The following is a 24,795-nucleotide window of genomic DNA, read 5'->3' as shown; positions in this document are numbered from 1 at the left end:
TCCCACAGAGAGCCTTCTGGGAGTAGGAATATGGAGTACCAGAGTCAACATTAGGGTGACCATATTTTGATTTCCAAAAAAGAGGACACTCGGCCCGGCCACAAGATAGCCTACTTAAATGATACTCACAGTTTACTCAAAGATGCCTTATAATTTTAATATATTTAAAGTTTATGGATAGAAAATTCAGTTATATTACAAAATAATATCTCTAAAAGACAGAAATTCAGATAGGCTCCCTATAGATAGGGGACACATACACACAACAGAGTGTGGCTACCCGATCGGAGCCCGACGGTAGGCCTACCTGACGGATCGGGCCAGGTTCGGTCAAAAATGTATAAATTATATTCGGGCTCGGGTCGGATTCTGTCAGCTTTCAGTGAAAATGTAGTGTAAAAGTAATAAAATAAAATCCTATTGTGTGTGTGTCTGTCCTGTTTATTGCTTGGGAACTGTTATTTACGTGACAACACCTGAACACAACACACACACATTATCTGTTTGTTTCTACCTCTCCCCTCACTGGAACCCTCGGACCTTCTGCCGCCAGCCTCCGCCTTGATTAAACGCTGAAAATAAAATAAAAGAGGGAGACAAGTTTTCCTATTTTATCTTATTTTGTTATATTTCTCCCTCTCCCCTCGCTGGACGCATCGGACCTCCCGCCACCCGCTCCCACGCACACCCGGCCTGTTAAATAGCCTGTAACCGTAACAACTCAATGCTTGAGTAATTAAATAATGTCGGGCTCGGTTCGGTTTTGGACATGACATAAAACAGAATGACTGTCGGGTTCGGACAGAAATATGCGCCCGTGCCGCACTCTAACACACACACACGCACACACACACACACACACACACACAAACAAGGAAAACCGGACATTATCATTGATTTATAAACACCCCCCGGACGCCCCAGACAGGACATGAAAAGTGGACATGTCCGGGCAAAAGAGGACGTTTGGTCAGCCTAGTCAACATTGGTTAGGTAATGTAACACGGCTTAACTCCAGATTCTCAGAGTATAAGTGTAGCTGTAGCTGTTGCTATTTCAGTGACTTTTCAGTTTATGAAAGTGACGCGTAATGTTTTACTTACTTACTTCGTCCTCTTCATTCCTTCAGGAACATAAGGCTGCGACGATCTGCTTCCATCTGGTCCGGTCTTGTGCAGCATGCTGTGCCTCGCCCCAGGAAAGGTTTGCTGTTTTCAGCTCCAAGGCCACAGTTCTCCGCCAGGTGGTTTTCGGCCGGCCTTGCTTTCTCTTCCCAGGTGGAGTCTATCTCAGGGCTACTCTGGGAATACAGTTCTGGTCCATCCTCAGGACATGTCCAAGCCATTGCAGTCAGCGTTGCTTGATTTCCAGCACCACATTGCGAGAGTTGGTGTTTGTGTACAGGTCATGGTTTGAAATCCTGCCAGGCCAGAAGATGTGGCATATTCTCCGGAGGCATCTGTTGTGGAATGCACTGATCTTCTGCATGTCACTCTCAACAACCCGCCAGCATTCTGAGCTGTACAGCAGAACTGATTTAACATTACTGTTATACAGTTGGATCTTGGTTCTCAAGCTGTACTGCTTTGACTTCCAGATGGTATGTAGCATGGCGAATGCGTTGCGGGCTTTACCAAGACGTATGCTGATGTCTTTACTGCATGCATTGTCCTTGCTGAGTAGACTGCCCAGATATGTGAACTCTTCAACATAGTCGAGAGCCTTGCCATCCACAGTGATTGGTGCAGGGGGTGTTGAGCTAATGCACATCACTTGGGTTTTAGAGGTGTTAATAGTCAAACCCATCTGTCTGGCGTATCTGTCAGTCCTGTCGGTCTTCTCTTGCATAGGAGTGTGGTTTGTGGAGAGAATGGCCAGGTCATCAGCATAGTCAAGATCTTCCAGCTGGGTGAAGAGTGTCCATTGGATGCCTCTCGGTTTATCTGAGGTTGTTTTCCTCATGGTCCAGTCGATGGCAATCAAGAAGAGGATGGGAGAGATGATGCATCCCTGGCGTACTCCAGATTCCACAGGGAACCAATGAGTGAGGTTGCCGTTTGTGATCACACTACACTCAAACTGGTGGTAGAACATCTTTATCAGTGCAATTATCTTTGGAGGAACTCCATAGGATTGCACAATCTTCCACAGGGTGTTGCGGTGTAAGCTGTCAAAAGCTTTCTGGAAGTCGATGAAGTTGATGTATAGTGGGTTGTTCCACTCCAGGCATTGCTCAATGATGTTCCTTAGTGTGAATATCTGGTCAGTACATCCTCTTCCTCTCCTGAAGCCTGCCTGTTCCTGTCTCAGTTTGGTGTTGATTGCGTCGTTGATTCTGGTTAGAAGGATTCTACAGAAGACCTTGGATGGTATGGACAGCAATGTGATGCCTCTCCAGTTGTTACAATTTTGCAGATTGCATTTCTTTGGGATTTTTGCAATCAGACCTTTTGCCCAATCCACAGGAATGACATTTGTGTCCCAGATGTTTCTGAACAGGTCAGTGAAAACCTTGACAGATGTGTTGTAGTCAGCTTTCAGCATCTCTGCATGGATAGAGTCAAAGCCTGCAGCTTTCCTATCCTTGGTCATTTGGATGGCACTTCTGACCTCTGTCTCAGTTGGGGGGCTAGTATCAATGTTGAGAAGGCTATCTGCAGGTGTGGGATTAGCAAGATTTTCTGTATCAGGGCAGTTGAGGACGTCACAGAAGTGCTGCGCCCATCTGGCAGCCTGCTCTCTCTCTGTTAACAAGGTGTTATCATCCTTGTCTTTCACAGGAATTGATTGGCTCTTGTTTTTGCCACAGAGCTGCTTGGTGATTTTATATACAGCACCCATATCACCTTTCCTTGCAGCCTCTTCTGCTTTGCAGGCTAGTCTCTCAACAAAGGCCCGTTTGTCGTTCCTTGCACTCCTTTTGACTTCCTTGTCCTTGATCTTATAGGTTTCTTGGGCCTGTTTCTGGAGCCTCAGTGACTTGGTGTTCAGCATCTTTGCTTTAAGTTGTTTCTTTGCTCTATTTTCTGCCAAGTGCCGGGTGTCAGCCAGTCTTTGTTCTTCTTTTCTCTATAGCCCAGGATCTTAGTGGCTGCTCCAATATAGGTGTTTCTAATAGTTTCCCATTTGGTGTTAATATCTAGGGCCTTATCAGTTGAGTCAGCCTGGGCGCCAAGAACACGAAAGCGATTTTTCAGTTCCAACACAAACTCTTTGTTGATGTTCTGGGACTTAAGTTTGCGGATGTCGAGCTGTCTCTGTCGTTGACCCTGTTGTTTTATTTTCCTGAGCTTCAGCGTGATGTTAGCTGTCACCAGGTAGTGGTCACTGTTGGCATCTGCACCACGACACACTCTGACATCTCGGAGGGACCTGCGCCACTTCCCGTTGAAAAGGATTAGGTCAATCTGGTTGGTTGTTATCCCATCCAGGGACTGCCAAGTGAGTTTGTGTATGGACTTGTGTGGGAAGATGGTACCACCAACTACAAGGCAGAAGTTGACAAGACGCTGACCATTGTTATTCCGCACACCACAGCCATGCCTCCCTACAGCTCTGTCACAGTTGTCATTTCCGGCTCCAACCTTGGCATTCATGTCACCCATAACAAGCAGCATATCATGTTGAGGGACCTTGAAGACGGTTCGTTGTAGATCTTCGTACCAGTCATCCTTGTCCTCTATCTCAGCTTCATTTGTTGGAGCATAACATTGTATGATGGTCAGTTTACAATGTTTAGAATTGAAGCAAGCCCTGATGATTCTGTCACTCACAGGTTCCCATTCTTCCAAGGTTTTTGCCTTCTCTTCTCTTGTGTAATGTTTTGGTTGCCTAAAAACGTCTTGTTCAGCATTTGGTTGTAATAAAAGATGCTCTAAGTGTTCAGATGTTCAGTTTTCCCGCTAGGTACCATTGTTTTAATGGTTTTAAGCCTGTTTTTCACTTGTGAAAATTAGCGTTAGTATTATCACAGTTAGCCATAGCTGTAAATGCACCCTGCTAACCAAAGTAAGATGCTGGTGTTAGGGTTATCTCCACCCTCTCCACAAACCAAAACAAATGGGTGATGTCATGGTGTCTACGTCCATTAATTTGTACAGTCTATGGTTCCTACATAAAAGTAACAAGAAAAGTAAAAGAAAATGATATTACAGAAAATCCCATAGCAATCAAAAGCCCAAATTCTCTACTTGAAATGAAATCTAATGACTATATCATTTTTCTATGGATGCCTCACAAGCCACCATATTTCACGTATCTCACTGAAAATGAAAGAAATTCTTTGGATTACTGCAGCAATCATGATCCTGATTCTTAATGTGTAGAGCCACTTGACAGTGCATAACTGAAAGCACAACCTCTCCAGGTATAGTTCCACTGCTCTCATCTACTTCAGCTCTTCAGGCACTGCCTGTCCTCCCTTAGCCCCAATACCCCCATCAGCCCTCAGATGATTCTTGTAGCTTGATATTGACAGTGCATGAAATGCAATGGTGACAGGATGTGTATTATTGTACTATTTTTTTGTGTCCTTTTTGGGTAATCATTCTAATTCCTAATGACATTCAAACTGGAACATGATTTTTGTGAGTCAGGACTGTCCATTTAGAGGGCTTTATTTAATTACCTATGAAAAAATCTGAGGTGTTCACGTACTCCTGAACCAGAGGTGAGATTACTTAATTTCTCTTTAATTTTTTTTTTTTTTAACATATTAATGAGAGAAAACATTTGTGAATCAGGCCAGTTGTTCACATAAACCTTTATTAAATCCTCAGGGTCAAATAGGTTGAAAGCAATGGTGCAGAAAATTGTCAAACAAAACAACATCAAACAAAGACTCAGTGTAAAAAAATGTAACTACTAAAAATTCTGATGGGAAAAGATGGACAAGATCCTTTAAAATATAATTGATTAAGTTCACATACGTAGAAATAAAATATTTGTAGAAACAAAGTTTTGTAGACTTTGAGCATGGAAATGTTTTAATGAAATTTGAGAACAGTACATTTGGTGTGACAGAATCATCAAAGATCAAAAGTTTTATTACTAATTATTCTAGGGCTTACAACTGCATCTTACTATCTTCATTCAGCTTTCATTCACAGTTTTCTGTTGAGGAATGCTCTGATAGCTACTGAGTGAACCTTTGAGTTCTGATTATTTTGTCACGTGAAGCTGAATTGTATTTTTTTGTGGCTTATAAATTGGAACACTGATTTTTGTACCTCTAAAATTTCCCTCCACCTGAAGTGATGAAAATGTACCTTTAAACACAACATGTCACATCAGATTCCTCCTTTACACTGTTAACTCCCACTGTTGGCCTGGAGAAGGTGTGGACAGCCATTTCATCAACACAGTGAACAGTATGCCCTCCAGTGCTATTTATGGAATTACAATGGCTCTACGCTCTCATGAGGACCATTATGTGCCTGTTAGGGTACATCTATGAAAAATGTACTCTTGTACCTTCATGTCTCAGTGTGAGCTGAGCCCCTGAAGGTGGATCAGCCAGGTTATTATTGTCTGAAAGTATAGTGAGCTTCCAGTACCACTGTCTGACACTTAAATCTTCCTCTTCCTGGTGATGCTATTGGTGCTGATTAGCAAACTAACAAAGGAGAGAAAATGCAATACTGTGGCTCATACTATTTATATGTGTTATCTGTATTTTGATTAGAGTTCTATTCCTGCCATCCACGCTTGCCAGTTGGCTCACTTGCACTCCGAAAAAGTGCTTCGACTCAACCTTACTTCTGTCTCATGAGCAACTCTGTCTCAACACACTGAAACAACACTGATTCAAAGCAGTGCCTTCAGTGTTTTTTTGTTTGTTTTTTTTGGATGATTTCAGCAATTATCGCAGCCAAGAATGCTCAACTTTTTTGGTGGATTCTGTAAAACATTTAACTCAACGCATGTCTTGTCAGTCATTTAAAAAAAATAGTAAATTAACCACATTGCATGCCTTATACAAGGCTACCTGGCTAATGATGTCTCAGTGGTAAACTGTGGCATTGCAAAAACTTACATTCAAAGAAAAACTAAAGAAAATGAAGAAATGTCACAACAAACTAAAAACACTTACCATGTCCGTAGTGGTTTCTGATTGGCTGACATGTCAATATTGTACATCAGAAAACTAACAGTTTAAATCACTTTACCCAAACACCCAAGTTCAATTAAAAACATCCAGGGTTCAGTAAAAACAACCCACCCAGGTTTGGGTAAAAAGAACAAAGAAAAAAGAAAAAAAGTAACCCACATTACATAAAAAAATACCCAGGTTCAATTAAAAACATCCAGGATTCAGTAAAAACAGCCCACCCAGGTGTTGGGATTCACAGGACCAGAGATGATTTATCATTTGGTAAAATCATCACTGGGCATGTAAAGGCTTTTTCCTCTGCATGCTCTTTGTTCTCCAAACAAAGAGAGCTATGTGACACCCATCTCCACAGGAGGTCTCACCTCACACCTCAGTGAGACACAAGTCTAACAACTTGATTGGACAGGACTTTTACAGTGACATGTGACTCTGTGATGTCACAGGCATCTGTAGATCTGTGCTCCCGTCCAACAGATCTCTCTCTTGCTCTCCAGCTGTTGAACAGCTGACACCTCTTTCCGGCTGGGCCTGGAACAGCAGAGGCCCAGACCCTTGCACCATAGCCCCAAACCACTAAAGGGAGGGCAATTGATTACAGACTCTCTTACAAACACAAGGTTTGCAACTAGCTTTCCAACAACAAGGAACTAAGTGAGTTAGCACCCAGTGTCTAACTGCTAAACCCTGAGCGACCAGCTTCCTCGGAGTTTCACCTTTGGAACAAAGAACCCAACAAAGACTGCAGCTGGAATCATCTCCCCAGCCTTCTTCTGCCGGCTAACAAAGCAGCACACCACCAAGTGACTTTTTCTCAACCTGATCTCACAGAAATACGTGAAATGACCACGACCTCTTAACACCGCATTCCGTGGTGGCAGCACGTAATGGGTTGAAATTACGTGCTGCCACCACGAAAACAATGCCAATGTAAAGTCAATTAGGATCCTCTCCCGTGGTGGACACACAGATTCCCTGATTCAATCACGTCACGTCAACCTCGTTTTCCTCAATGATATCTTTAACATTCCTGTGTACACACAAAAACGCGGAAGTGTTCTTGATATTAAAACGGCAAATACATTCCCCTGTTATAATTTCCCACCAATAATAATAATAATGATAATAACGTGATAGTTCGGCTGTTCTAGATATTTGTTATAGCCTATTCAAATATTCAATCACAAGAGAACTTGCTAAAATATCTGAAATGAACCATCATGCCTACTTTTTCTTAACATATTTCATCTAGGTGCAGTGTCATTACTAGTTCAGCTTTACTAGATATTTGATATATTCAGTAGATGTATCTTTTTACGACCCTGTTTTACAAGCCGCAAAAAAACCTACCATCCCAAAAACGCTGTTTTTAGAGTACTATCTAAAATAACTACGATTAGCCAACATCCTTGCTTTTTTCTTAACATAGTTCATCTAGGTGCAGTGTAATAACTACTTCGGCTTTACTAGATATTAGATTTATTCAGTAGATCTAGCTTTTTACAACCCTATTTTACAAGCCGCAAACGAACCTACTGTCCCAAAAACGCAGTTTCTAGTGTATTAGCTAAAATATCGAAAATTAGCCGACATCTTTACTTTTTCTTACCATAGTTCATCTAGGTGGAGTGTAATAACTCAATCGGCTTTACTTGATATTAGATATATTCAGTAGATATATCTTTTTACAACCCTATTTAGAACCCTACTTTGCAAATCAGAAGAACTACAACTATGTTGCTGATATGTATCAAATTGCATGGCGCGGTCCCAGGGAATTGTAGTTTTTTAAAAATCTAAGTGTTTTTCCCAGATTTGGAAGTTGTAAATACTGAATTGAGAGTACACTGTGGACTTTAAGGGGATGGTAAACACATTTGTGAAATCAGATTTTAAATATCTAATTTCTAAATGGGTGAAAATTAATTTTATCCATATTTTATCCATATCTGACAGCACCCTCAGTTGTTGACTACACTCACATGATAGCTGAGGTCAAGAGCTCTCTATAACAGTTGGTCCCATGTCTGTACCCCCTTTTGTTGCTAAGTTATAAGCCCTCAAACATGCACTGACGTCAAGGTTCAAAGGTCAATGGCTGAAAGCAGGAGCCATGTAGAATCTTCATACAGACATATGTCACTCTCCAGGTTGAGACCTTTCCAATGATGTATTTGGTTTAGCTCTACGACAAAGTTTTGATTTTTTCATTTTTTGGACACAAGCCATGCCAGGTGTAGTTTCAGAGAGCACTTTGAAGGCCCAGTGTATAAAATGAGTTTTGTTTGTTTCTTTGCTTGTTTTTTTCTTTTTTACTGTAGATAGTTAGTAAAATGAGTCATCCTCAGACATACAATACTACTAAAAAGTAAAACCAATAATAACAATAATGAAGCATCTCTAAGCAGAGATTGACGTGCTGACGTATTGCGGTAAGCGAGTTGTGTCATTTCCGGTGTTTCTGTGACAGTGTCTCTGTACTGCTCTGGTGAATTCTGCTAGCCTGCTTTCTCACCTCAGTTGCTTTAACGCTGCTTTAACGTCTACTTCAAGTCATAACCCACACTGGTTCTGTTTAAGCACTTATAGCTCTCCTTCTTTCTACGACTTTCTCGCTAATCTCTTAGCTGTTGTTTGCACGCTCTTAGCCTTGTTAGCTACTTTAGCTTAGCCATGGCTTCTCCTTCTCCTGCTCTTTCTTGCCCAGTGTGCCAAATGTTCAGTTATGCCTCTGCCTCCTTTAGCGACAGTGGTAATTGTAATAAGTGTAGCTTATTTGCTGCGTTGGAGGCGAGGCTTAGTGAATTAGAAGCGCGGCTCCGCACCATGGAAAACCATTCAGTAGCTGCGGTAGTTAGCCAGCCCCCTGTAGCCGGTGCGGAGCCACATAGCATAGCCTTAGCCTCAGCTAACTGTCCTCCGGTAACTCCCGTTCAGCCGGGAGGTTGGGTTACTGTTCGCCAGAAGCACAGCTCCAAGCAGAAGCCCACGGCTCACCACCAGCCTGTTCACGTTTCCAACCGCTTTTCCCCACTCAGCGACACACCCGCTGAGGATAAAACTCTGGTTATTGGCAGCTCTATTCTGAGGAACGTGAAGTTAGCAACACCAGCGGCCATAGTCAAATGTATCCCTGGGGCCAGAGCGGGCGACATTGAATCAAATTTAAAACTGCTGGCTAAAGCTAAACGTAGATTCAGTAAGATTGTTATTCACGTCGGCGGCAATGACACCCGGTTACGCCAATCGGAGGTCACTAAAATTAATATTGCCTCGGTGTGTGAATATGCAAAAACGATGTCGGACTCCGTAGTTTTCTCTGGACCCCTCCCAAATCTGACCAGTGATGACATGTTTAGCCGCATGTCATCATTTAACCGCTGGCTGTCCAGGTGGTGTCCAGCAAACGATGTGGGTTTTGTTAATAATTGGCAAACTTTCTGGGGAAAACCTGGTCTTATTAGGAGAGACGGCATTCACCCCACTTTGGATGGAGCTGCTCTCATTTCTAGGAACCTGGCAAATTTTATTAGTAATTTAAATCCCTGACAACCCAGAGTTGAGACCAGGACAGAGAGTTGCAGTCCTAAACGCCTCTCTGAGCTTCTAGTTCAGTTACCCAGCCATAGTTTTCATAGTTTTATACAAACGGTGTCTGTCCCCCGACCACCTAAATTATTTAAATCTAAAATTAAACAAAGAGGAGTTGTGCATAACAACCTCATAAAAATTAAAACCTCTTCTGTGACAGAAAGACAAAACAGGAGAATTAAATGCGGACTGTTAAATATCAGGTCTCTATCGTCTAAAGCAGTGTTAGTAAACGAATTAATATCAGATAATCATATTGATTTACTCAGTCTCACTGAAACCTGGCTGTGTCAAGATGAATATGTTAGTCTAAATGAGTCCACTCCTCCCAGTCATAATAATACCCACATTCCTCGAGGCAGCGGCCGAGGAGGGGGAGTTGCAGCCATTTTTAACTCTAGTCTGTTAATCAGCCCTAAACCTAAACTAGATTATAATTCATTTGAAAGCCTCGTTCTTAGTGTTTTACATCCGACCTGGAAAACCTCGCAGTCACTTTTATTTGTTATAGTGTACCGTGCTCCTGGCCCGTATTCTGAATTTGTATCTGAATTCTCAGAGTTTTTATCCAGTTTAGTTCTTAAATCAGATAAAGTTATTATTGTAGGCGATTTTAACATTCATGTCGACGTTGATAATGACTCCCTGGCTACCGCGTTTATCTCATTAATAGACTCCATTGGCTTCAGTCAGGGTGTACATGAACCCACTCACTGTTTTAACCATACCCTCGATCTAGTTCTGACGTATGGAATTGAAATTGATAACCTAAAAGTCTTTCCACAGAATCCCTTGCTGTCAGATCATTATCTGATTACTTTTGATTTCTTTTTACTCGATTACACGCCACTCAGCAACAGTTACTATACTAGATGTTTATCAGATAGTGCTGTCACAAAATTTAAGGAAAAGATTACTTCGTCGTTAAATTCAATACCAATACCTTCAGTAACAGAGGTTTCCCGTGCCGACTTTAACCTCTCCCAAATTGATCATTTTGTTGATAGCGCCGTAGGCTCGCTGAGAACAACGCTCGACTCTGTAGCTCCTCTTAAAAAGAAGTTAACAAAGCAAAGAAAGTTTGCTCCTTGGTATAACTCTCAAACCCGTAAGTTAAAACAAATATCGCGAAAATTTGAAAGGAATTGGCTATTGACCAAACTGGAAGAATCTCGTTTAATCTGGACAGACAGTCTCAAAACTTATAAGAGGGGCCTCCGCAATGCCAGAGCAAACTATTACTCAGCATTAATAGAAGAAAACAAGAACAACCCCAGGTTTCTTTTCAGCACTGTAGCCAGGCTGACTGAGAGTCAAAGCTCTATTGAGCCTTGTATTCCTTTAGCCCTTAGCAGTAATGATTTTATGAGCTTTTTTAATGACAAAATTCTAACTATTAGAGGCAAAATTCATGACCTCCTGCCCTCAGATGGTAGGCCTACCTATCTAACCTCAAACACAGCTGTAGAATCTAATATATATTTAGATTGCTTCTCCCCAATTTCTCTTCAAGAATTGACCGCAGTGATTTCTTCATCTAAATCATCAACGTGTCTCTTAGACCCCATCCCAACTAGGCTACTTAAGGAGGTCTTTCCTTTAGTTAACACTCATATATTAGATATGATCAATATATCCCTATTAACAGGCTATGTACCACAGTCTTTTAAGGTAGCTGTAATTAAACCTCTCCTAAAAAAGCCCACCCTGGATCCAGAGGTGTTAGCCAACTATAGACCAATATCTAATCTTCCCTTTATGTCAAAGATCCTTGAGAAAGTAGTCGCAGACCAGCTGTGTGATTTTCTCCAGGATAATAATTTGTTTGAGGAATTTCAGTCAGGATTTAGAGTGCATCATAGCACTGAGACAGCTCTAGTTAAAATTACAAATGACCTTCTGATTGCTTCAGACAAAGGACTTGTCTCTGTTCTTGTTTTATTAGATCTTAGTGCGGCGTTTGACACAATTGACCATCAAATTCTACTGCAGAGACTGGATCACTTAATTGGCCTAAAAGGTTCTGCACTAAGCTGGTTTAAATCTTATTTATCTGATCGTTTTCAATTTGTTGACGTTCGTAATGAATCATCCTTACGTACCAAAGTTTGTTTTGGAGTTCCGCAAGGTTCTGTGCTCGGACCAATCCTATTTACTCTATATATGCTTCCTTTAGGTAACATCATTAGAAATCACTCTATAAATTTCCATTGTTATGCGGATGATACACAGTTGTATTTATCGATGAAGCCAGAAGAAAGTAATCAATTAACTAAACTCCATAACTGCCTTAAAGACATAAAAAATTGGATGAGCACCAATTTCCTGATGTTAAATTCAGACAAAACTGAAGTTATTGTTTTTGGCCCCAAACAACTCAGAGACTCTTTATCTGATGACATAGTTTCTCCAGATGGCATTGCTCTGGCCTCTAGCACTACCGTAAGAAACCTCGGAGTAATATTTGATCAAGATTTGTCTTTTAATTCTCATTTAAAGCAAACCTCACGGACTGCATTTTTTCATCTGCGTAATATTGCGAAAATTAGGCCTATCCTGACCCGAAAAGATGCAGAAAAATTGGTCCACGCTTTTGTTACCTCAAGGCTGGATTACTGTAACTCTCTATTATCAGGTAGCTCTAGTAAGTCCTTAAAAACTCTCCAGCTAATTCAGAATGCAGCAGCTCGTGTACTAACAGGAACTAAGAAACGCGATCATATTTCTCCTGTTTTAGCTTCTCTGCACTGGCTCCCTGTAAAATCCAGAATTGAATTTAAAATCCTACTGTTAACTTATAAAGCTCTAAATGGTCAAGCTCCGTCATATCTTAGAGAGCTCATAGTGCCATATTATCCCACCAGAACACTGCGCTCTGAGAACGCAGGGTTACTCGTGGTCCCTAAAGTCTCCAAAAGCAGATCAGGAGCCAGAGCCTTCAGCTATCAGGCTCCTCTCCTGTGGAATCATCTTCCTGTTACGGTCCGGGAGGCAGACACCGTCTCCACATTTAAGACTAGACTTAAGACTTTCCTCTTTGATAAAGCTTATAGTTAGGGCTGGCTCAGGCTTGCCCTGTACCAGCCCCTAGTTAGGCTGACTTAGGCCTAGTCTGCCGGAGGACCCCCTATAATACACCGGGCTCCCTCTCTCTCCCTCTCTCTCTCTCTCTCTCTCTCTCTCTCCCTCTCACTCTCATCCTATTACTGCATCTTGCTAACTCGGCCATTCTGGATGTCACTAACTCGGCTTCTTCTCCGGAGCCTTTGTGCTCCACTGTCTCTCAGAATAACTCATACCGCAGCGGTGCCTGGACAGTGTGACGTGTGTGGCTGTGCTGCTGCCGTGGTCCTGCCAGATGCCTCCTGCTGCTGCTGCCATCATTAGTCATTAGTCATACTTCTACTGTTATTATACACATATGACTATTGTCACACAAGTATACTGTCAGATATTAATACATACTTTCAACATATTGTACCACAGTAGCCAGAACTATAACTATAATATTATTACTTTCATTAATGTTGTTGTAAGCTACTGTCATTACCTGCATCTCTCTCTCTCTCTCTCTCTCTCTCTCTCTCTCTCTCTCATTGTGTCATATGGATTACTGTTAATTTATTATGCTGATCTGTTCTGTACGACATCTATTGCACGTCTGTCCGTCCTGGAAGAGGGATCCCTCCTCAGTTGCTCTTCCTGAGGTTTCTACCGTTTTTTTTCCCCGTTAAAGGGTTTTTTTTTGGGGAGTTTTTCCTTATCCGCTGTGAGGGTCTTAAGGACAGAGGGATGTCGTATGCTGTAAAGCCCTGTGAGGCAAATTGTGATTTGTGATATTGGGCTTTATAAATAAAATTGATAAAAACTGAAATTGAAATAAGCAAAAATAATATTAAAATCATATTGAAATTTTAAAATCTATTTACAGAGTGGAATGGTAGCCTAATAGATAACTTAGATAATATTTATTATTGTTTAGACACTTTATTATTGCTTAGATACTATTTAGCCTATTATTGTATTTACTTTTAGCATGTTCTACTTTTGAGTAATTTCCGAGAAGTTATGATAAAAAAAAAATAAAAAATTACAGACTATAGGAGACAACCTCTTCAATGTCTCACGTCAATTAATTAACACGATTTGTCGGCTTTTTATAATGCCTTTTTTTTTTTTTTTGCTGCTGTCTCCAGTTGAGAGTGGTGATTTGCTAAATACATTCTACAATAATAATTAGATTAACATTTGGTCTATAATATTGTTGGCTATATTACGCATTTTAATTAAAAAAAAAACGGAAGAATAAAAGAAATAAACACCGAAATAATTACTTTTTTTTTATTGATACTCCTCTCTGACACACATACACACACACACACACACACGGAACACGCGATTGAATGAATGAATGAATGAATGAATGAATGAACATTGGAAGTGGTTCAGCCACAGTCCCGCCGGCTGGCGTGGTCACATTGAGATTACATTTGTTTTTTATTACTAACAAAATGTTTTATATTGACCGTATGAATGGTTTTGTTTTCAAATAAATATTTGGAAATGAAAATATGCTTTGGTGTACTTTTACAGAGTTTTGCAATATGTATATAGCCTACCTGTATCAAAATGTATAATTTTCAGCAGCGGTTTGTGTGACAGCTGCCACGGTTGGAGGTATAACCAGCGGGGCTGCCGCTGGTTCTGTGGCGCTGGCTTGGGGTCCACTCTCCCCTGGTGGAGTGGAGGGTGGCCGGGTTGCCAGGGGCAGACGGCTCCATGTGATGGTGTTTCCTCTCTGGTTCTTCCATGCTCAGCCTTATTTTTATCTACTTATTTATTTTTTTATTAGTGGCGTTTGGATTCAGTTACGGCAAATGGATGGCAATCTGAAATGGAATGAAGCCCACAGACGGCAGACAGCAGCTACAAAACAGTAGTGGAACGCGCCTCATCCGCCCACAGCACAATGCTCTTAAAGCCCTACGCTATCAAAAGCTGGCAAAATACATTTATTTTATTTTATGGCCTTGACATTAACCTGTCATATTGTTGAGTTATCAAGAACACTTCCGTGTTTTTGTGTGTGTACAGGAATGTTAAAGATATCATTGAGGAAAACGAGGTTGACGTGACGTGATTGAATCAGGGAATCCATGTGTCCACGACGGGAGAGGATCCTAATTGACTTTACATTGGCATTGTTTTCGTGGTGGCAGCACTTAACCCATTACGTGCTGCCACCACGGATTTCGGTGTTAAGAGGTCGTGGTCATTTCACGTATTTCTGTGAGATCAGGTTGGTCTAAAAGGTGGTGTAAAATTTGCCCGACCCATCCGGAGCTCTGGTAATTTTGACCCTCAATCAGAGACCTGTAATTGTCGTTTTTCTGGTCATTGGAGGCCAGGCGATCAATAAAATATTCTTGAATACCTTAAACAAAACACAAACATGTGTTGTTGTTGTGTTTAGTTTTTTTAGCCTGTCCATAATGATTAAATGTCACGCTGCTAGCTTGCTAACGTCAGCACACGTAACGTATGCTAACGTTATATTACACAGTGTTTAATGATACAGTCTGTTATCTCTCTGTTACTCTAATCTTTCCTGCTTATCGCTCAAACAAATGATTAATTTCTAAATTAATATTGGTGCTCATTTAAGATACCTTCATCAGTTACCAAGTAAATTTGTAAAGCCATACAAATACTTTATTTATTTTATATACTTTATTAATCCCCGAGGGGAAATTCAATTTTTCACTGTTATCAATTACACACAGGTCCGAACACACACGCACAAACTGGACCTATACATGCACTAAGTGGACAGATGTCAGAGTGGGCTGCCCATGACAGGCGCTCCGAGCGGTTGGGGGGTTCGGTGCCTTGCTCAGGGGCACCTCGGCAGTGCCCAGGAGGTGAACTGGCACCTCTCCAGCCACCAGTCCACGCTCCATATTTTGGTCCGGACGGGGACTCGAACAGGCGACCCTCTGGTTCCCAACCCAAGTCCCTATGGACTGAGCTACTGCCGCTCCAAATACACAGGAATACTGTAATTCATGATCCCGCACCTCCAGTATAGGGAGTGAGTATATGATCAATAATCATGTTTGATGTTGTACAAATTATCAAGGAGTAAATTTTTTCAGTAAGGACATCACAGAACATAAAACAAGATGTATTTCTCACATTCAATTGTGCAATATAGCAAACCACGTGACTAAAATTAAGTTATCTTTATAGAACATCAGGTAACCTGCAAAATGAGGATGAGGAGGCAGATGAGGAACCATGTGAGGGACAGTCAGAGCAGACGCCGCAGCGGCTTAAAAGAGCAGATCCAGTGACATCTAAACCCAACTCATCTTGAAAAAAAGTGCTGCAAGTGCTCAATCTAGTCTAGACACTGCTATATTAGAGTACTTGGAGGATGAGCTCGACACATTTTTTAAATCCATGGCTACCTCCATGCGCAAGATGCCGGAGAACACCAGGGCCATGCTTAAATTTAAAATCCATGAGCTGGTCCATAGAGCTGAAATGGAGACAATGTATCAGATGCACTCTTCTCAGGCATCTCTCTGGGACAGTAGCATGGACAGTTTTCACTAGGGTCCCAAAGAATGTGTGAAATAAAAAAGGTATGTACTTAGAAGATTTCATAAATGTTCTTATTGTTTCTATAACTGACTAAATGAAGAGCCAAAAAATTATTGTAAACAAGGCATTAAGACATTTTTATAATGTTAGTAAACCGAGGTGATTAGAAACCTATTAATCTAGTAAAACAAAAAGTTTTAAATTCTGCTTTGCGACAAAAGTAAATATGATGATGAGCTCCAAATCTTATTACTTTTCTCAATAACATGAACAATAACTACAATTCATTATATACAAATATACAAGTATTCAGTGAATTTACTGAGCCACTCCAAAGCAGGCATTCTGCTGCCATGGCACTGCTCCAGAGGTGGACATGAAATAGGCTTTGTAGGCCTCCCTAATCAAAAATGCCTCCTGGGATGGGTGATTCCCACACAGTGGTAGGTTCTCAACTGCTCCACTTGCTGTAGGAACTGCCACACTCTCTGCCTGGTGTTGAGTAGTTGGGTTGGAGGATTTAATGACATAGTTATGTAGAACGCAAGTGGCCTTGATCACCTTATCCACGTTCTGAGGCTGCAACCTGATCCTTCTTTGATATACTTCCCACTTGGCGGCAAGTATTCCAAACAAGTTCTCTACCACCCTCCTTGCTCTTGATAGCCTGTAGTTGTAAACCCTCCTAGCCTCGTCCAGGTCCTTTCCAGGGAAGGGGCGCATTACATTGTGTGAGAGAGGAAAGGCTTCTTCTGCTACAACGACATGAGGGGCTGGCTGTGAGGAGCCAGGAAGTGGTTTTGGCTGAGGGATGGCCAGGGTGTTATTTTTTATGGCTTTGCCTAAGGCACTTTGTGCAAATACGCTGCCATCACTGCTGGAACCATGACCACCAACATCTATGATGGTGAAGCAGTACCTGTGGTCAACCAGGGCCATCAAAACAATGGAGAAACCACCTTTATAGTTAAAAAAGGTGGATCCAGAGTTTGATGGTGCCTGGATGACCACGTGCTTCCCATCCAAGGTACCGATGCAGTTGGGGAACTGCCATCTTTGCTGGAATCCAGCTGCAACTTTGGACTGGACTGATCAATGCGATAGTTCAGATATATTGTTTTAAATGAGTTCCCTGTGGCTAGGTACCTAAAAAGAATTAAAAAATAATGCCAATTAATATTAAACAAAATCTAACTTAATTGCATAAGTTAAAATCTTATGAAATGACAGTGGGGGTGCCATCAATTAGCTTAATTTCAGGGACATTTTTGTCCAGAATAATGTTGGAGGAGTGCTTATAATATTGTTTTCTAATCATAGCTGTTTTTTTTTTATTGATGTTTTTTTTTTCTTTTTTCAGGTTCTTCAAAGGAACATCAGAGTCCATCTGCTCTTTCCAGATCCATGAAGAGAGGGGACAAACTACATACACAGGGTTCCCAATCCTAGAGGAAGTTTTAGCAGTATTAAAAGTGATATTTAAAATGAATTATAAATAAATGAAAATTACAAGATATTTTAACTGTTTCCTGTTTGTTTTTTCTCTTTATGGTTACTGAGTTGTACATTCAGGTCTGTAGTGACCATTGTGACTGATACTTGCGCTCAAAAGGCCAAGACTGAACTGCCAAATGTATTACTGTAAATTTGTTGAATAGAATGTGAAATTAACTTTTTTTTTGTCCAACGAAATGTCTGTGTTCAAATGCTGGCAGCCACTCAATAGAGTACCATTGTTTTTTGTTGTTTTGGTGGGGGGGCTGGTGAGTGAAGCAAATTGACCAGCCACTTACATATTTAACCAGCATTTAGCTGGTAAATGCTGCTAATTTTGGTCCCTGGATTGCAGTGGAGAAAAAAAGACCCAGTTTTCTGCACTCAGACACATGATGATAAGAGTTGCTGCCCACTTATGCCACAAGAGGGAGTATACATTTAATTGAGCATATCTGTCAGTAGCTGAGTCAAGTCACATTAAATGGCGCATAATGTAAAGGCTGGTCAACAACGTTACAATGTATAGCAATGTTTGTGTATTTAGCAGAATACCAAGTAGAAGAAAATAACTCAATCTACTTTTTTCACGTTTGCAACACTGTGCCGTTTTTCCCTTCCAGAGGATCCACTCATTTGGATTAACAGGTAAGCATCGCATGATGGTTTGTACAGTGTATGATTTTTGATGTTGAATAAAACTAAATTTTAAGCTAATTGATGGCATTTAGGAAGCACTTTTTAGATGGTCTAACGTTACTCTAGTCGCTCGGTCTGACTATTGTGCTTTATAACATTAAACGCTCATAATATTAGATTGTAAATTACGTGTTGTTATGGTCCGGCTCTAAGACCATCACAAATAAGGAAAAACATGGGGAGTTCCATAAAAATAAGTAATTTATTTTAACAAGAATTCAAGAATAAACAATATAACCAAGATAATGCAAAAGTAAACTATACAAAAACTAAGGAATGAAGTAAATGCAATCAATGCAGCATGATGCCAGGGGGAAAAAGAACAGACACCAAGTTCCCAGGAGGGCGGGTTTTAAAGGGCTGAAGACAGTGGCCAGCTGCCTCCAATCACCTCGACAAATCAAGCCACCAGCACTCTGAAACGAAAGAGCACAAACACCAACAACACCAACAACACTAACACCAAACCCTAGTGGAGGCCCTGGGGCCGTCCCCCCCCCCCCACCCCCCCCCCCCCCATAAAGACAGGGTCCCAACCCTGGACTGCTACAACCTACAGTATAAATAAACTGCAAAAAATTCATAGAATTACTCATCCTTTTGTTTCTTTATTTCATTATACACTAATATATTTCAATTAACACTACAATCCCAAAATTTACATTCTACTCAAAATACAGAATCACCTCAACACTTGTTCACCTGTCTATCCGTCACCTTGTGGTTCATATCCCATCCCAGCTACTGGTACCTTGAAGCGATTTAAGAGAGAGACACAAACATACAAGATGAAAAATTAAGACACATGAAACAATTATTGGCATGGGGCTCTAGACGATGTTGTCTTTTCCTTTAATATGCCATATCTCCAAAGTGTAAGATTGGAGAAACAAGGACCATCTCACAAGCCTCTGATTTGGACAGCCTAGCGAGTTTTCGATCACAGAATAGTTTAACTCACAGGTCTGTCGACACCAAATTCATCCACCTGAAGCAGTACCCCACCTGTGCCCACATGACTGGCATCAACCTGGAGCTTCAAAGCCTTATCCATACAAGGGGCAGCCAGGACCGGAGAATTACAGAGGACTGTCTTCACACTCTCAAAAGCCTTTTGACACAAAGGAGACCAAATATATTTCACATTAGCTTTGAGCAAATCCGTCAGAGGTGCAACAACAGTGGAAAAGTTCTTACAGAAGCCCCTGTAGTACCCAACCAAACCCAGAAATCTCATCAGCTCCTTTTTTGTTGCGGGTGGCGGATACTCATCAATTGCCTGCCCTTTTGCCCGCAGGGAATGCACTTCATCCTGCCCCACCTGCCGACCAAGGTACGTCACTGTCGCCCGAGCGAACTCACACTTCGCCAAGTTAACAGTAAGACGCGCCTCAGCCAAGCGGTCGAATAGCGCCTTTACACGCTGCATGTGGCAAGACCAAGTATCTGAATAAACCACAACGTCGTCCAAATACTGCACAGCCTTCCAAATTGCCAACCACTTTATTCATCAAACTCTGGAAGGTTGCCGGCGCATTACGCAAACCAAAATGCATGACAGAATAAGAATACAGCCCAGTTGGAGCGATAAACGCTGCTATTTCCCGTGCCCTTTGAGACAAAGGAACCTGCCAATAACCTTTCAGGAGATCAAATTTGCTAATAAACTTAGCAGCACCAACCTGGTCGATGCAGTCATCCATGCGAGGCAAAGGATATGAATCGGGTTTCGTAACACTGTTAACTTTCCTGTAATCAGAGCAGAACCGAGGAGTGTTATCTGATTTTGGCACAAGCAAACAAGGCGACGCCCAGCTTGAAGACGATGGCTCAGCGATACCATTTGCCAACATATACTCGACCTCAGAGTCCAAAAATTTACGCTTCCCGGGGTTGACGCGGTAAAAACGCTGTTTTATTGGCTTTGCCTCACCGACATCAATGTCGTGCTCCACCAAATGAGTATGAGACGGAACATCTCCAAACAAACTCGGATACTGACCGATCAGGTCTTTCAACTCAATGTGCTGCGGCTCAGACAAATGACCTAAAACACTATTTGAATCAGCCAATACCTCAGAATTTTTAAGCCTACCTGTTAACAACGCCGAGTCATTATTAGGCAAACCATCCTCACACAACACTTCACTACACGTTGGAAATGTGTAACCAACACACACTGGATGCGCAACATCCAACCGCACACTTTGCTGCCGAGACGCACGAGGATGATATGCTTTCAACAGATTTATGTGACAAAGTTGGTGATGCTTACGATGCTCAGACATGGCAAAGAGGTAGTTTTGATCTGAAAGTTGTTTCACTACTGTATAGGGACTAGGGATGGGTCACGATTTTCGATTTTTGAATAGTCGTTTTATTTTTGAAAAATCGATTTTTTAATGCGACTATTACTATTCGCTGTCTTTTTTGACATGCAATTCAGCTCCTAACACGCACGAGGGCAGTGTAGGATTGCTACAGCGGTGTGAGATGCTCTTCTACAAACAGGAGAAACATGCAGAGACTACTACTCCGTGAGGTATGTCCGCAGTCATTCGGGCTTTCATAGTCGAGCGCACTTTCGCGTTGTAGTTTCCTGTAAAGGCCCGAACATACTCAGGCGGAACATACGCGGAACGGACTCTGCGGAGGTCCGCGCGGACTCAAAGCGGACGTCCACAAGCCCTGTGCGCGCAAAGCTCAGATTTTACAACCGCGCGGACTCTGCTCCGCGCACCAGTGACTGCTCTGCATGTATTTTTCACATCGCAGGGATTTTTCACTGACATTTTTACAGGAAACTACAACACGGAAGTGCGCTGGACTGTGGAAGCCCGAATGACTGCGGTCGTTCCTCGCGGAGCCTGTTCTGCGTACGTTCCGCCCGAGTATGTTCGGGCCTTAAAAATGTCCGGCCCATGTGAAAAATACATGCCGAGCAGTCACTGGTGTGCGCGCACAGGGCTTGCGGACGTCCGCTTTGAGTCCGTGCGGACCTCCGTGGAGTCCGTTCTGCCCGAGTATGTTCGGCCCTTTAAAAATGAATGGATCTCTGTGTGCGTGGCTCGGGGGGGGAATTATTCGAAAAATTGTCAAATACTTGCCACGATTTTCGAATAGTGTTTTTGCTTGTGTTGCCCATCCCTAATAGGGACCCATGAACTTGGCTTGGAACGGTGAACTAACAATAGGTAACAAAGCCAATACTTGGTCCCCAGGGCTGAAGACACGCTGCTCAGCTCGCCGATCATACAGACGTTTCATTTTCACTTGCGCAGAAGTCAATTTTTTCTTTGCCAACTCTGTAACAGAGTACAGCCGCTGTCTAAATCCGTTTACAAAACCAATCAAATTTTTAGTTGGCTCAGCCTCCCTCCAGTTATCTTGCAGGGCAGCTAACGGCCCTCGCACAGTATGACCAAAAACTAACTCATTTGGACTAAATCCTGTACTCTCCTGTGTTACCTCTCTTGCAGCCAGCAGTAACCACGGCAGCCCATCCTCCCAATCAGCATTCATTTGCACACAGTAGGCACGTAACAACGACTTCAATGTCTGGTGGAAAAGCTCAAGCGCTCCTTGGCTCTGTGCATGGTATGCAGAAGACTGGTTATGTTTTACTCGTAGCTGTTCTAAAACCTGTGCAAACAAGTGAGAGGAAAAATTTGAACCTTGGTCACTCTGAATGGTCTTTGGAATACCAAAGATGGAAATAAATTGACTGAGAGCATGCACCACTGCTTTCGCTGTCAGCGTACACAGTGGATACGCAGAAGAATATCTGGTGCTTTGACACATTACCGTTTGCAAATACATCGCACCCGACCTTGAATGAGGAAGAGGACCTACACAATCAATGATCAGGTGCTCAAACGGCTGGCTAACAGCTGGAATGGGACATAGAGGAGCCACTTTTATTGTCTGATTTGGTTTACCTGTTAACTGGCAGGTATGGCATGTTTTAATGTATGCAGCGAGTCGATGCCAAAAGAAATGTCTGAGCACACGATTGTACGTTTTTCCCACACCCATGTGCTCAGACTCATCATGAGAAAGACGCAACACCACATCACGAAATTTGGACAACACAAACAACTCAGTGTCACCATTCTCATGTTTTACGTGCTCTGAAGAATCTTCATCATTACTGGCCATGGCACACATCACAGCACACGCCGTGAACACCTCAGGAAACAGTTTCTCATTTTCATCTGGACCCTTACTGCCTCGCGGCACCGGCACAACCACCGGTCGCGCTGGCTGATCAGCCCAGACACGGTTTCCAGCCACATCGTTCCCCAGAATCACAGTAATACCTTCAATAGGCAACTCAGGACGCACCCCCATTTCCACTTCTCCGTCAAACAACTCACAATGCAACCTAAGTTTATGTACAGGCACCGGAAAAATAGACATGCCCATGCCTAACACAGGTATGAAGTCTTCTGTATCGGTTGCTTCCGAAAAAGGTAGAGTGGACCCAAGCCCCCCCGTGTCACGCAATATAACCACCGGCACCTTCTCATCACTCCCAATCAGAGAGAGAAACATGTCCCTCTGAAATGAAAGGCAAATATGAACTCAAATCAGGCTTAGATAAAACGACAGATGGCAACTCGTTACTAGCTTGGTCAGCAACCACTATACTGGAAACAGGTGCAGCTAACACAGCTGGCTTGACATGCGCCCCGTAATGCTTATTCTGCGATTTACGTGCAGCGCAGTCCCTTTTCCAGTGACCCTTTCTATGACAGAAATGACAGACATCTTCAGACCCATGGACACTACGATCAACCCCCTGCCCTGGAACAAAACTTCCACCGGGACGCCCAGAAAAATGCAACCCTCCCACAGGGTCATTCTCTCTGTCAGCACCACCGCCTTTGTGGGTCAACAAATAATCATCCGCCAATGCACCAGCCTCCGCAGCTGTCTTCACTTTCTGTTCACTTAAGTACATTGCAGCGCGCTCCGGAACCGAATTTTTAAATTGTTCAAGCGCCATCAAGTTACACAAACCATCAAAGTCTTTCACATCAGATGCTGAACACCAGCGGTTGAAGTGAGTTACCAAGTCACGGGCAAACTCTAAGTGTGATTTGTCCCCCCTTTTCCAGCTCCTAAACCGCTGCCGATAAGCCTCGGGGACCCGTTCATAAGTCTTCAACACCGCAGCTTTAACCTTCACATACTCACTGCTATCCTTTGTTGACAGTGAGGAAAAAGCCTCCTGCGCGCGTCCCGTTAATACGCACTGCAGCAAGACCGTGCGGTCTGCATCATCCCAGCCCCTAGCGTCTGCAACTCGCTCAAACAATGTAAAAAAAGTCTCAGTCTCCCTCTCATTAAACCTCGGTACCAGCCGTAAACTACTCAAAATGTCCCGTGAGTGATCACTAGTCCGAGTAGCCTCATTCATTGATATGTCAGATAACTTTCCCTCTTTAAGCAAATTCAGCTTCACTGTTTCCAAATCAAGCTTAGCCCTTTCTCTTTGCTGCCGTAATTGCTCCAAAGTTACCGCTTTATCAAACTCTGCTTTCTGTCGTAATTTTTCTAATTCCAACTCCTTCTCTGTCTCTAACTGCATCTGCAATCTCAATAATTCTTTCTGCTGCTCAAAACTCAAGGCCAACTCAGCAGGCTCAGGAAACAAGGCCTGTGTGGAAGCAGCCTCAGCCAAATCAGTAGAAACATGTGATTCTTGCACTGGTGTAAAAACCTTTAACTCATACAAATTTGCTCTAACAACAGCCCGAACATTTTCTTTTAATCTTTTGTCTCCCACATATATTTTAAAATGCTCGGCTATTTTTAACAGCTGATCTCTGTTACACTGATCTAACAACGCTTCCGACGGAGCTTGAACAAAATCCTCCACTGATGCCATGATCTAACCACAGACCCCAGTCACCGGTAACAAAAGAAATGTACAGCACTGACCCCTCACATCCGCAACCGAGGGCTACAAACCTCATAAAGTTGAGCGTCCCCTCTAACCACCAGCAACACCAACAACACCAACAACACTAACACCAAACCCTAGTGGAGGCCCTGGGGCCGTCACAGTGTAAAAACACATAGCCTGTTTTATACCTGAGACACACTGTCAAACGGTCTTTGGCGCTGATGGGGTCTCTGAAGTTTGTTTTTTTCTTTGTGATGTCCTCTTTGATGATCGCCAGGATAGCATCAAATTGTTGTTGACTCATCCAAAAGTATGAATAAAATTTGTCTTCAAAAGACGCCAGCTCTCTTAACAGAGTGTGGGATTCTCCAAACTGATCTCTTTT

General features: G+C 42.4%; 1 pseudogene; it reads right to left on the bottom strand.

Moving 5' to 3' along the window:
- Positions 1–1,125: 1,125 nt before the first annotated feature.
- On the bottom strand, positions 1,126–22,849 carry LOC144465040 (uncharacterized; annotated as a pseudogene).
- Between the last annotated feature and the right edge of the window lie 1,946 nt (positions 22,850–24,795).

The sequence above is a fragment of the Epinephelus lanceolatus genome, chromosome 12, assembly GCF_041903045.1.
Source record: "Epinephelus lanceolatus isolate andai-2023 chromosome 12, ASM4190304v1, whole genome shotgun sequence".
NCBI classification, from domain to species: Eukaryota; Metazoa; Chordata; class Actinopteri; order Perciformes; family Serranidae; genus Epinephelus; species Epinephelus lanceolatus.
Note: the sequence above shows the minus strand (reverse complement) of the source record. Positions and strands in the feature narration are given on the sequence as shown.